A 15,665-nucleotide genomic window follows, 5' to 3' on the forward strand; every position below is an offset into this window, starting at 1 on the left:
AAGGGGAATTTAAATTCTTTAAGATATAAAGCAGTATCTGTTTCTCAGTCAGAGCTTCAGAATTTGTCACAATTGCAGTGTGTTTGGCCATGTCAGATACTGAGGCGCAGATGGCTTCCGGCACCAGGTCTAGAGGATAAGAATGCTCCCCATTCCGAGGCTGGACAAGGACTTTGCTGTGAATGTCACAAGTGAGTGTCCTCTTTTCTTAAAGTTCCACCATGAGACAATTGTGGGAACAAGAAGAGAAGAGATGGTGGCACTGGGAAAGGGAGGGGAGGGAACCGTGTATGGAGAATGTTAACAGGACATCACAGGGATTTTTCTAAGGCTCTTGTTTCCATCGTCAGTGTGGAAACCATTACAAATTTAAGGACTGGAAATTTAAATCTAATGAACCCCTTCAAAGTTGCAGTCTCCTATGTTTATAATTTTATCAGCTTTAGGAACTCAAATCGGTGCAAGGATTCTGTGTGTTTCAGAAATGCACTGTTAAGGCTTCCCCTCGTTGTTTTTAGAAGGGAAAAAATGAACCAAGTGCCTAGGTTGATGAAGAAAAAAATATGTTCCTAAAATATTTCTACTAAAGATTAACAAGGGAGTATGGGAATTTCTAGAGAAAAAGCAATTCTCATGGCTTACATTGCTTAGTTTGTTGGAAATTCAAGATTACACAATCTAGGGATGCACATGAATTTTAAACCCTTCATGACAGAAAACTATACTCCAGAAACCTTCCAAGACATGATAGAAAATTATTCTTTCTCTTTGTATGCGCAATGCTTTTTTAACAATTGCATTGAAAAAGCCCTCCTTTTATTATCATATTAAATTTAAGTTTTTTTATTTAAAATGTTTTTATTAAGATTTATTGGGGCGACAATGGTTGGTAAAATTACATAGGTTTCAAATGTACAATTCTGTAATACATCATCTACATATCACATTGTGTGTTCACCACCCAGAGTCAGTTCTCCTTCCATCATCATATATTCGACCCCCTTCTTGAAGGTTTTTAATCTGTATTTGTTACTGATGTGTAAAGTACACATAAATCTGTCTTTCTGTTTCTGTTTCTCTTTCTCTCATTGATGTATATGTAAAATTTGGAACTATGAAACCTGAGCAAATAGAAATTTCTGCTATCTTAAATAGAAATAGTTTAGAAATGTGGGAATTAAATTTCTATTAAATTATCTTATAAAAAAAGGACAAAATAATTTCATGAAATGCATTTTGCTTTTGCTGTGTATTAAATAATATTTAGAATAAGCAAGATGTTCAATCAACACTGTCAGTATTTAAACAAGATTCTATGTTAATACATAGCATTGAGGTAACAAGATTCCCAATTAGTGCTACATACAGAGAAGATATACAGAAAAAGGGTCACATGTCCAAATTTCTTACATAAAGCCTCTCAGTGATTCCGCATTAGGTTGAATAGCGTCTCCCCAAAATTCATGTCCATCTGGAACCTGTGAATTTGGTCTTAATTAGACAGTGTTCTTTGAGGATGCTATGAGGTTAAGATGAGGTCTTCCTAGTTTATGGTGGGTCCTAGTCTAGTAAGAGAGGGGACATTTGGATATAGAAGCAGGCAAAAGAAAGATGGCTATTTGTAGTCAGAGGCAGAAATTGGAGTGATGCTGCCACAGGTGAAAGAACTCAAGAATTTCTGGCAACCGCCAGAAGTGAGAAAAGGCCAGGAAGGATTTTTTTGCTGGAGACTTCAGAGGGAGTATGGCCCTATTGCCTGATTTTGGGCTATTTGCCTCCAGAACCTGCGAGAACAAATTTCTGTTGTTTTGTGTCACCTGCTTTGTGATAATTTGTGATGACAGACTTAGGACAAATACAGATTCCAATTGTTCCTCGAGGAGGTCCACGATCCTTAATATGATGTATCAGGCATTTGTGATCAGTTCATTATTTGGCTCTACAGTCCATCGTATTTCCTTACTCCTTCTGCAAAGCTAATTGAAGAATGTTATTATTACAGGCTTACCAGTAAAATAAAATTTTGTATGTCGCAACTTTGTACAAATTCCCATTTTGAAGTTGGAAAACATTTGTCAAGAAAATACTATACTGTGAAATATCTCAGTGGAAATATGACAAGCACAGAAATGGTTTTACAGCTGGATTTTTAAGCCCTGATAGCAACAGTGATGGTTTACTGACAACCACGACTGCATTACTGCTGAGTCACTTCTATGTTTGTAATGGTTCATGGGGGTAGAAATGGAAAAGCTAACAGTAATCCACCCTTTTGTGAAAGTTTATTATATTATAATTGCAGGTATGATTCAGTTTAGAAACATGAACCCTAAGAGTATAACTAACATTCAAATGGATTTATTATAATTATACATTTTATGATGTTGTTTATGATCAACTATTCAGCTGGCAAGGACCCTAAATTTTGGCAAAATACCTTCAATATCAACAACAAAAAACATTGAAAAAGGCTTTGGTTCTAAGGTCATCACTCCATCTCATTGTCTTTCTAACTGTAAATAGTGTCACCCTGTGGGTCTCACTTTCCTCATAATTAACTCACAGATAACTCACAGCATTACAGTGGATATTACATAATGTATCATATTACATCCTAGTATAAAACTCAATGTATCCAACATTTTTTAAAGTAATTGTGGTAAATTAATCTTTTTTACTGTGACAAAATGGTAAGAAATTAAAGACAGTGTATGCCAGTTAGCCAATGCCACAAAAAATGTTTCATAGTAAACCAACCCAAAACTCAGTGGCTTTTAAACAGCAATAATTTCTGTCACAGATTGGAGGGTTGTTTGAGGTTTAACCGATCCAGTTTGGCCGCAGCTGGGGAGATTTACCTATGTGCCATGTGTCTCTCATCTCATGTGACGAATGGGCATGTTCTTCTCATAATGATTGCTGTGCTCAAGAGATGGAAGCCATATTGAAAGAGTTTGCCACACTGCTGCTTACATTATATCTGCTGACATCCTATTGGCTTAAAGAAGTCCCAGGGACAAATCGAGCTGTGGGGAAATATATCCCTACTGAAGGTTGGGATAGGCAGTGATAGGATTTCAAACTGCAATAGAGAATTTTAAATTTGTGTCATTAATGCCATTTACCACAGTGTCACTGGTTTCAAATTATTTATAATATAATTGAATAAGGACAAGAGAAACCTTTTTATTAACAAAAAAAGCATTAGATGCAAAATGAACAGCTACCCATTGAGGTTTGGTGCAAGGCACGCAAATCAGTGAGTGCATGTGGGAAGACTCAGGGATCATGTTCAGTCACAGCCCTGCTCTGCCAGCACTGCCTCTTGCCTCACACAGCAGGGCACATTTTCTGGACTGTTGTAGGCAGCTGGAAATGGGGGTCGTGCATCCTAACTCAGCCTGTGGTTTCCAGGCTTTGGGAAGCACAGATCAAGCAGCCTCACCAGCTGTGAGCATCACCTGAGCCTGCTAGCAGGCCTGCCCATAACCCCCTCATAAAAATGTGTGGAATTCAGAAACAAACAAACAAAAGCAACAAGTTCACTTCTATCTCTATAAAATATAACTTTAGGATCCGTAGGCAAACAATCAGCTGGTTATCTCAGGCATCTGGAAGAATTTATTCCTGAAGCAGAAAGGAGCCTAATTACATAACATCTTTCCAGTTGCTATCATCTTGAAGTTAACAAGAAAAATAAAGGATTCTACTAGCCTTACAATGTACCACCTGAGGCTCGCTGCCATTATTAAATAGGCTGCAGCTCTCTGTATTCATTTCTGGGTGACCTGCTATGGTTGTGTCAGGCATAGAAATAATTAATCATCGAGGTTATGAAAGCCTGCAGAAACATGATTGAATGCACACCAGCATGCATGGATTGAAATCTGTAATTTCCAAATGGATACTATTGCGAGAACAATGTATGCTTGGGAGAACTAGATAGGTAAAAGGCAGGACTATCTCTCAAAGGAAGAGACATCATCATTTTGCTTATAATAGGGGTAGTGGTGGAAGAGTGGAAAAGCTGTATGGTTTGGAATCAGATGGCCCATGTTTGTGTTAAGGATCTACTAGTTAATCAATTAACTTGTAAAAAAATTGTGTCTAACCTTTCTCATCCCATTTCCACAATTATAAAATAGGTATTATTATCTCTCAGAAGGTTGTTAAGAAAATCTATTGAGGTCATATATGTGAAACGGTTATACCAAATGTAAACTATTAACCATGCTGTTGGTTGCTATGTCAAGTGAGCAGACTGATACCATGGCTCCAAAATTGTGTTAGTTAACTTCACAGAAAGAGTGATGCACGATGAAGAAAGGCATGATGGACTTGATCATAAAATGCCTGATAGATCATGTTAAAGATTTTTGAACTTCACCTAAAAGCAAGAATAACTTTATTCCTAGTTTCATCTTTATTCATTGGCCACAGAGTACATTGCTAATGCCAAAGGGTGGCCCCATATGCAGGGCTCATGTTCCAGGAACATTAAGAGAAGTAGGTTAGGATGAATGTTGTCAAGTCTCTGCAATTCCCATTGGCATTCATTTGTTTGAAGATATTCAACTTTTGCATTTTCTGAAATAATAATAACCTTAACTATAGGAACGGCCTACAGAGGTATAATAGACTGTGACGGTTAATTTTGTGTGTCAGATTGACTAGGCCCAGGCAGCTGGTTAAACCTTGTCTCTGAGTATGTTTGTGTGGGTGTTTCTGAAAGAGATTAGCATTTGAATAGGTAAACCAAGTAAAGCTGATCACCCTCACCAAGGCACAGGAATGTCACCCAATCTGTTGAGAGCCTAAATTGAACAAAAAGTTGGAGGGTAGGCAAATTTGCTTTCTGAGCTGGGACGTGCATCGTCTCTGGCCCTGAGACATTGGGGTTTCTGGTCTTCAGGCCTTCTGACCACCGGCTTTCCTGGTTATCCAGCTCACAGGTGGCAGATCGTGGGACTTCACAGCCTTAATAATCCTATGAGCCAATTCCTATAATAAGTGTCCTCATATGTAAGAAGTTTAGTTCTGTTTCTCTGGAGAATTCTGGCTAAATCACAGACATAACTGTGAGGCAACTCAAATGCTGATGAGTTGCTATTCTAATTGTAGCTTGAGTTAATCTATTTCTATTTTCTCCTCTCATCGTGTTTGCTTTGTGACCAATGACAAACAGTGGATACAAAAGTCACCTTCAAACTGAAGCAATGACCTATATACATTTTCTTTGAAAATAAGAGAAAGGATGATTTTTACATATAAGCATTCTGTGACTATAATTAGCACAAAAATATGATATAGTGGAGAAGAAGGCAGAGTGTAAAGGTTAAGAAGTCTGAATTTTTTAAGAAAATCCAGGATCAGGTACTTAGTAGAAATGAAGTATAAAGTGAGTAATTGTTTCACATCTGTCATAAACTACAGCTTATCCTTGGCATGAAAATAGCTATACAAGAATATCTAATTTTACCTAAATTGAAAGTGTGAAGCAAGGCTACTCTTCACTTGTTAGATGAGTCATTGTTTCATCCATGATGAGAGTGAAACCTGCTGATACATCCAAAAAAAAAAAAGGAAGGTTTTTTTTGTTTGTTTGTTTTTAAGCAAGCAAGGCAAAAAGCAGCAGGAAAAAATTCAGAGTTGCAGAATAAAATCATGTATGAATCCTGTTTGATGCTACTGAAAAGTAATTGAATTTGTGAATACCTGGCAAACAGCTCAATGAAAAGTAAAGGATATGCTGATGTGTTGACATTTGAACTTGACTTATAGAAAGAAGGAAAAAAAAATCTTTAAATTTGAGCTTGTGGAAATCATTTTCTGCCTTTCGTGACTTTTTGCATGGGGATCTCCATTCATATAAATTAGTTGAAAAGGGTCTGAAATAAACTTTAATGAACTTAGCACATAATCTTAAAAAGGGTTATTTGAATATGATAAGCAGAAGATAGGATGTCCAGGGAGAAGAATATTCATTTTAGAGAACTGTTATTAATTTAGTATGTTTTTAAATGTGATGGCCAAATTCAAACTAAAATAATACAAGGATCTCAGTTAACAAGTTATGTGTGTTATTATCATGATGACAGCAACCCAAGTAAGGCATTTGTAGAAATAAATAACTTTTATGTAGAAGGTGATGAAGCCCTCCAGAGCACAGTTGAGGCACATCTGCATTATCGCAGTAATATTCAGTAGTTAAAAGTTATGAATTTATACATAATGCATGCCTTTGATTCACATCTGCATTACCAGTGGCTGATCTTTTCCCATTGTGCATCATTCTACAAAATGTATGCAATTCTCTAAACATGCACTGAGTAGGGGAAGTTCCGGGCAGGCTTTTATTTCAATATAGTTTTGATTGAAATGTTTAGCAATTTCTCTAAAACAATGTTTTTTATAGTGTCCTTTGCTGGAGGTATGCAGTCAAGGTGAAAATGAGATCTGTACACTAGCACACCCCGTGGGATGCAGATCGTCAGTCAAGTGCATATAGAAGGACACACTTCTGCCCACAGGGAAGGTGACTGTGTTCTGGCCACGCACTCGCTTACCCAATTCGTTGTATGCAGACTGTGCTGTGGACTCATCGTCCCGTAAACCAGGCCAACTCTTAGTGTGCTGGGAACTGAAGCATGAAAACACTGATCTTCATTTACTAACAATTGGACACAGAGGCAATAAGGTTTAAAAGATCTTACACAGAGAAGTGTAAAATGGACATCAAATGGCCGTAAGAATGAGAAAAAAGTCAACTGTAGGACTTCCTGTGAACTGAGAAAAATGTGGAAGGAAGGGATATAATTTCTCATGTTTTACTTGGGTGATAGAGTTTATGGCTGAGGTAAATATGTAAGTGATTCAGTATCATCTCTTATTTAGTTTATGTATTGATGTGTGACAGCAATAGAAACAAGTGGTGTGGTCTTAATGGAGGATAAATTTTGAGACATGGATGGATGAGTTACATGGAGGAGGTGGACAGGGACCAGATACCAGAAGGCCTTATGTTCTGTATGGAGTAGCTTGACATTTCCCCCATGGATATGGGATATAGATATGAGTTGGATGGCCAGCGAAGGATCTTAGGTAGAGAGCAATACATTCAGATTTCTGTGTTAGGAAGACTGCTCTGTCTACTGAATGGAGGATGGATTATGTGGGTGTTGAGGCAGGGAGTCAGATCAGAAAAAAAGCAAGAACTGTTAGCTGGCTAGTGCAAGAATCGTGGAAAGAAAGAGACAATGAAGAACTTGACAAACAGTTTGTTTCAGTTTATTGATGTCACAATCCTTCCTTTCTCTCTTGTGATATTGGGAGTGACTCCTCAGGAGTTCTCTAGGCATTTGAAAACTGTTTATTACTGGTATTCAAATTAGGAAAAAAATGTAAAACAAATTTAAGCTCTTTACTTCAGTTTTAATTCATTTAGGCAGAGATTATTTATTGAATTCCCACTACGTGCCAGGTGCAAACTTGTGTCCTAAAATATATAATGGTGAGCAAGATTAACATGGTCCCTGGGTCCTGTGGGTCCCTTCAGCCACTAGATATATAATGTAGGGGATAGTATACAGAGCAGTACTCATGGAAGTAGACTCTAATACAACAGGCATTATGGTAAGGGTGAGCATTATAGTTAGGTGAGCATTTGCACAGTTGGGGGATGATGTATGTCTTACCCCAATTAAAGGAGTCAGGAAAGGATTCTGGAAGAATTAAGATCCAAAATGGAGGAGGAGTAGGGGTTAGAGACAATGGAAGGAGAAGGGAAATTTCAGGCAGAGGCAAGAGCAAATAGGGAAAGAGAGCTTGGTTCACCTGGGAAGGTGAAATTAGTCTATCCTGGAGGGACCGGAGACTGGTTCAGGAGGGAGGATTCAGAGATGAGGCTCACTGTACGGCGTATATGTTGTCATCCGCAAAACTCAAACTCCTTTCGGGTAGGAGGCTGTGTAATTGTTATAATTTTTCCTGTTATAGCTTCTTTAATGTCCAATGTATGCATCAGTTTGGGAGTGCAGCCAAGGCATTCTGGGTAGCCAGGACCAGCTACTTAACAGCGTATAGTTCCTGCTCCTGGCAGAGGGGCTGGTGGGTGGGGAAAGGGGCAAGGAAACTAGAGTATTCAGAGCATTTGTGCTTTTCTAATCCCATAGACTTCTTTTACCTAAACAGGTACTTGGCTGTTCTCTCTGAGAATGTTGCTTTCATGGCAGTGACTAGAACATTGAGGGTGCCTCCTTTGCTCAAGGCAGGTTTTCTGTTACTTAGAATTCAGTGTCTTGACTTCATGTAACTAATATGCTTTTTTTTTGGAGGGGGGAATAGAAGTTTCCCTTGAGATCCCATACTTTCTGTTCTTCCTCCTCTTTTCCATAGCAGGGCTTCCCTGCCTGCCATTTATTAGAGAGTCTGAAAGGGAGGTTTAATTTTCGCACTATTCAAGGAGGCTCTAGGGGGGTGTCATTCACTGCACCACTGACTTCTGGACCAGCACAAATTGAATTCCATGCATGCGTGCTTATCTGTCTCTGACAGCCCCTTGGAGTCTCGCTTCTCAGTGCAGATGTGGAACCTACTGCCACTCCCAGGCCCTCACTCAGTGCCTGCTAGCCCCGCTCCTCTTCTCCTACAGATGCTCCTTCATCTTGGGCTTTCTGTAGTGTTGGCTCCCCGCCCCTGCTGACTGCAGCCATCTTTTGCAAATGCCAAACCTAAAGTGTATATGGGACAGTCGGCAGATAAGCACCACTGCTGTGCCCTGAATCATAACGGGTTTTAATGTGAGTGTAGATCGTGCCCAACTATCTCTGAGTACTGCACCTAATCAGAAAGTGCAAAGTGCAAAATTAAACTAGGAAGAAGTGACATGCCAATAGAAATCTCTAATTGCAGGGATGTGAGGTAAATACCTCTTCCTATTATAATAAGAAAATGAAAACACTTTTTTTTTAATAAAAAGCACAGCCTTTATGCTTTTTGAATGGTATAAGAGATATCCTGGAGAATCTGTGGTATTCATTGAGAAAGAAAATAAAGGACTTTACTTGACTTTTGAAAGTGAGAACTACAGTATGACTAAGATGCAAAGTTAATGAGCATATTGACAGGTGGTCATCATAAGGTGGAAAGCATGAAACCGGAAATAGCTGCCAGAAAATCTGCAATAATCACTGCTGATGAACTGGCTTATTTGTTGAACAGTAGCTTTTCCTTCTTATGTCTTCCTACTCCCCTGTGGGGCAGCTACTGAGGATATAGAAATTGAGAAGAAAAAGTGAATATCCCAAAGATATGTGCCCAGTGAGGAGTTTCTCTCAAAAAAACCAAACCAAAACAAAACAAAAACCAAAAACTTAGTCCCCTTGTTACTAGGATGGCCAGAAGATAAATGGACAACGTATAGTTATCAGAGATATATATGCAAATAGACATGTGACATATAGAAGTCAGATTGGGTGACCTATCTCCTCTCAAAATGTGCGTGAAAGGGAGTAGATATGCTAGGAGTGTAGCTTTTCTTAAACTCAGGAGTAGATGACCCCTCGCAGCTCCCCCAAATTATATTTCTATAAAGAATAATATATTCCATGTCCATATAAAAAGGTGCTCCTTCGATCTGTTTTTACCCACATTCATTAAACTGTAAGCTGTGGCAGTTCTTTCCAGAGACTTTTATTAGGAATCTAAGAAAGAGCTCAGGAGAGCTGTTTGACTTCTACATGACAGTACGTTTGACTCTTCAGATTTTCCTGTGGTGGTAAATTTTGCTCCTGCTGACAGCAAGAATAATTACTACACACAAAGTTTAACTCTATTTTCTTGCTCAAGTTTTACAGTGTAAGCAATCTTGGACTATGAAGTTTCTCAGCCCAAATCCTGCTCTGGCCAGGGAAAAGCAAATTGTATTCTGAGGCCCAACCCTTCAACCGCTTATTGTGTCCTTATGGAAAGGGTGCTTACTTTGAATTGATCTTGACATTTCAGATAATAAACAATTATAGATTAATTTCCTTTTTTAATTTTACCTGCTAATTGTTTTATTAAATAAGCCCAACTGCATGAGGTGGTTTTCCTATTTTCAAGTACTCTCAGATGTTTAGGTATTTGTATTTTATTGTCTTGCACTATCTACAGACCATAGTGTGCAATTTACTGCATTCTTCCTCCATTTGGCATTTCCATTTAGGAATAATAGCTTTGCAGACAAGGAAATGACTTTAGCATTAATGCACACTATTCTGTTAATTTTACTGATATGACCTGTTTCATCTGTCAGGATCTATAAAAAAAATGCCACTACTGTTTTAATCTTCATAATATATGCAATATGACTCCTGAGTCCCCAGGAAATCTATTCTTCCTCTGGGGTTCGCTCCCTGGTAATAACCAGGGACTCTAGCAACGCAAACGCAAACTGACTGATGATGTACTCCATTTCATTTTTCACATGTTGCCCCTGTTGGGAGACTCGCGGTTTTCCAGGCTCCCCTAGTTCTGACCTATGACAGAAGATCCTGGTCTCTGCTCCTTCCCAGATAACTCCTCTGAGGTCACTGATTTTCATTTCCGCCTTGTTGCACAGTCTGGGAGAAGGCTTTCTTATTTTATTTTTTTTCAGAGGTACTGATGTGGCGCCTTGTAAGGACAGCAGAGAAGACCAATTGGCTGATGCAAAGCTGTTTGCCAGGCAAGGGATCTGCCTCTTTCTTTCCTGTAGCTAAAAAATAAACCTTCCAATGTCATACTCTACCTTGGTTAGACTGCAGGTAAAAATCTTGATGTCAGGATGGAGGGACTCTGAAGCTGACCCGATCCCTCACAATTTCATTCTGTCACAGGACCAACTATGTCCTAGAATAACTGGTGAAGTCAACACCCACTGTGTTTCTTCTCTGGTCCAACAATAAAATTCCAAATAAAGGGGGCGTTTACTAGCTATGGACTATTCGTTCCTAACCATGATCAATTTTTTCTAATAATTACATAATTTATTTGTTTTTAAGATAAATACGGATTATCATTAATTGAGTTCACACTTTGGATATTGTTCTTCATTTCCTACTATTAATTTTAAATTCATGACAAAATTTAGAATATCTAAAGTGCATTAGCTTTTATTCTCAAAACCTAAATGACAAGTTGAGTATAAATTGCTATGTATTTTAAATAATAGTTCTGTAAAATAAAAAAAACTCTATTTAGAAATAGCTGCAAAATAAACGTTTATATCAACTAGGTTCCAAATGTTGGTGGTCTTAGCACTAGGCATCTTACAAACATGGCCCTGATTCTTCATACCTCTCTATGTCTGCATCCTTCGCAACGTGACTTTGCAACTCATCTACCAAGAGGTGAAGTGTCATTGTGTATGCCTTGAACCTGAGTGACACTGAGACTTCCTTTTGTTGATAGATTGTGGCAGAATTGACAGTATACCTGTTCTGAGCCTAAGACCCCAGAGACCACTTTTGCTCTTTTTCTTGGAACTCTGCTACCATCATATGAATAAGCTCTGGATAACATTACTCATATAATACCATCACCACCATTGTCCCAGCTACCAGTTAGCCAATCATCAGACGTGTGAATGTGGCTTTTCTTGACCAACCAGTCCCCAGACAATCTGCCAGGTGGCCGTAGCTAAATGACAGATCCCAGTGAGACTAGCGGAGCTTAACCCATCACATAACACAACCATGTGAAGAACACACATGTGAACAATAAAAATAATTATTATTTTAAGTCACTATTTTTTGACTGGTCTCTTACACAGCAAACAGTAACTTATGTAGAAAGTGACTCTTGGAATGAGGAGTTGCCATAATAAAAACATTGCCCTGGGGAGCTGCTCAAGGCTGAAAATGTGGAGAAGAAATTTTTAGCAATGTTTGGAACATGGTGAAGTAATTGGCTTTGGAGTCTAGGGCACTGATAACCCAAAGTATATAGTTACAAAATAATTGGCAAAAAGATTGCATATGGTAACCAGGAAGAGAAAAAAGTATATACCTTGTGTGCTCTGGATTTGGCTAAAAAATAATCGCAAGGAAAAATTTGATCCTAGTTATATATGATAAGGCATGGGAAGAAAGAATAGACTAAAAAAGAACTGATATATTTCCAGGTGGAATTTAGAGGTAACCATTTGGGATCAGGGTTTGGTTGGTTGGAAAATAAAACTGTTTCTCATATCAGGCCTCCTTAGTAGGTAGAAGACGTCAGCTCTGAGTTTTATGAACAAGGGCAAGTTAGGAAGTCTTTGTTGAGACTTCTTAAAGAATTAAGTTGATGCCTATAGAATGTTTCAACTAGGAAAACAGAAAAAGTGTCTATGAACCTAAGGGGCACAGTGGCGTATTCCCAAAGTAGCAGTATGTAGAGGAAGAAAGGTGTCTTAAAATTATTTCTCATTGTGTCTTTTGTTGAATGGAGTGGATTCAGTCAAATCTTTAAGAAGTCCACAAAGATTTTAAGGAGATTGCATTTTCAAAAGTGCCAATAGCCAAACTGAAGGGTATTGAGATGGTTCAAATTGCAAAAAAAAAAAAAAAAAAGGTAGCTGGGCCCAAAATTCTATAGGCAGGAGAAAGGCAGAGAAATCTACTCAACTTCTAATACGGGCTACTTCTTTAAAGAAGTCAAGGAGTATAATGAGGACGAGATAGATAGATAGATAGATAGATAGATAGATAGATAGATAGATAGATAGATAGATAGATAGATAACCTGAAAAGGAGGAACTCAAATATTGGAACTGAGAGTGCTAGAGGACAATGACTTGAGTGTTTTTTAATGAAAAGGAAACTGACTAAATAAGGACCATTTTATGCCTCCAGAGTCGGTGTACCAGGCAACACATACCCGGTGGGATTTCAGAATTGCTATGGACTAGTGACAAATATGTAGGTTTCATTTTTACTTTTTTCATATGGGACTATTTATTGTAGTTATCCTTCCCCTGTCTCACCAGAGAGTGGCAAATCACTAGCATTGGTAGCTCAGAAGTCTTTGAATCAAGGGGAGTTATGTCTAAGGGTCCACCTTCAGACATGACATTGATGATGAGCTCTCAGACTTAGAGACTACTGGCCGTCCTGGGAAAAGTGAGCATATTTTGCATGCAGGAGGAGCAGGACAAGACCAGAGAGGGACCTGAAGAAGGACTATGGTCAATTATTTATAAAAAACGGCCCAACTCTCCACCTTAGAGTCCATATCCACAAGCAATGGGACTTTTCCAACATCATGAGATAGAGTCTAGTCTCTGAATTTCTTTGGCCAAACACAGCAGGAGAAGTGAGAGCCTGCCTGCCCTGAGCCTAAGCCTCAGTAGGCCTGCTGCCCTTCTGCCCTTTGTTTGGTAACCCTGCTGCCACCATGTGAGCAAAGCTGGACTAGCCTGCTGGATGCTGAACTTCGTGGCCTTGTCACTCCTTTACCTCTGCTAATAGCCAGCCAACCATCAAACCCGTGAGTGAGGTGATTCTGTTACAGTTACCTCCAACCTACCGACAGACTGACTGTAGACACATGAACAAACCAAGCATAAGTATTTTAAAGTTGGCCCAGATCAGAAGAACTGTCCAAGAAAACAATATTAACATTAGCAATACTATGTGATTGGCTTTTAAGCACTGAATGTTGGGAGTTTTTGTTACATAACAATACATGTTATACTCTCATATTTCCCAGAGCCCCTTCTCTACCAGCTCATTGAAGGTTGGCATTTCATACTTAGAGATCAATTTCTTTGATTATCCACCAAGTTTAGTAATAATAATAAAAAAAGCAAATACGATTGTGTTCTTTACTGATTTGAGAAGAGGAAGGATGAGACTTGAAGGCTTGGAAGCAGATTGAGGATGTTAGTAAAAACTATCTGGATTGAGGAGAAATATCATTCTCTTATGAGGAGAAGTATTACAGATAGGGCCCAAGTCCTCTGTGCTAGAATTTAAAGGAAGGCAAAGATTTGTAATGCTATTAGAAGAAGGTGGATAGTTTCTCTGCAAAGCACATGTGTAACAGAGACATCCCCTTGGGAATCACATGCAGCGTGCGTTTTTCTGCGGTTCTTGGCTGAGCTCCAGGTGGGGAATGCCCGAGAAGAACAGTTTGGCAAGTTTACACCTATGTGGCTCTGTTAGAGATATAGAAAGCATGAAATACATGTTGTTGTGCCTCCCTTGCCTCCATTTCCCCTTATCCTTCTAAGAGAAACTTGATTTCGTGCTAAGGGATGTTCTTCCTTCCACTCAGCCTGTGGGATTGCATGGGGCTGACTCCACTATCCTGGTTCTAGGGGAAGCACGTGATCCATGGAGTTAAATTCAGGGATGTTTTCTGGAACTATTGGGTAGGAAAATGTATATTGCTGTGACAGTTAGCTTTTGTGATATGCGTCGTTGTCTATCGATAACCACCTTGCCATCACCAAAGGAGAGCCACTTAAACATGAAACTAAAATGGGGGGGAAATTCTGTGGAGAGTTGAACAGACAGATCCCTGATAAACTTGATGGAGTCTAGAATGTAGCAAGAGGCTCAATCTAGTTCTATGTCATAACGTCTTATTTGGGGGCAAAATTCTTTCTTTTTTTTTTTTTAGCTTATTTGAATTGGGTATTTATTCCTTGTAAACATAGGATTTTGAACTAAATGAATCTTGAATTTACATTAGCAGGAGATATTCAGATGAGCTAAATGTTGGTCATAAGAAGTGACAAATTTGTATAAAATTATGAGGGACTGTTAAATGTCTAAAAAAATAACCCAGAGCCTAGTACTATTGACATAGGCCATTGAGAAGCAGAAATAAAATAAAAAGAAGAGGAAACTAACATGCTGAATTTTGGGGGACAGAGAGGACTGTCCTTTGGAAGAACCCCGATCAGAAATGCTTGTCCAAATTATAATAAATTCAAGCTGAATTTACAAACAGTTTCTAATTCTTGCACAATCATGCTGATTTATTTTGTAGACATCATTTCTGATATCAGAATTTCAATAATTCATAGCTAAGTAAGCAGTTAAGAAAATGAATTATTTAAATATATTATTCTTAATATTGCCTAGTGATATAAAATTGCAAATATATTAAAAACATAATAATATTCTGGTGGTAACTAGATTTATTCAGCCAATGATAAGCCATACTTTTTAAAATTCAGTGGTACTTAGAACGCGGTAGTACTAACAAAACTTAAATACTAAGGTTAGTTTTAAAATACAATTTGAGTTTTCATTCAATATTGTGGGATAATTTTTGTCTTATATTGTGTGAACTTTTATTTACTACAAATACTTTTGCTCTAAACTATGGAAAATGACAATTGACTCCTGTGCTTTTAGAATGCTGATCATTGTTCTCTCCAGTTGATCTACTCCTACTTTCTATTATTGGATAAAAGTTTGCTTTCTATATTTCATTTTTAGAAATGATGAACAAAACCTGTGTGTTTATCTTGGTTTTGTGACTTCCATTTTTTGATATACTAAGGATTTCATAAATGTCAAATGATTTTTACTTAAGTGTTGCAATATAGGACAACTTTAAATTTCAAGTTTCTAATCTGTAAAACTATGTAAGTCATCAATACCTTCTAAACTACTGTTTTGCTAATTGTTAGATTAGAAATTGGTGAGGCA

This window comes from Hipposideros armiger, unplaced genomic scaffold (assembly GCF_001890085.2).
Source record: "Hipposideros armiger isolate ML-2016 unplaced genomic scaffold, ASM189008v1 scaffold_142, whole genome shotgun sequence".
Classification (NCBI taxonomy): Eukaryota; Metazoa; Chordata; class Mammalia; order Chiroptera; family Hipposideridae; genus Hipposideros; species Hipposideros armiger.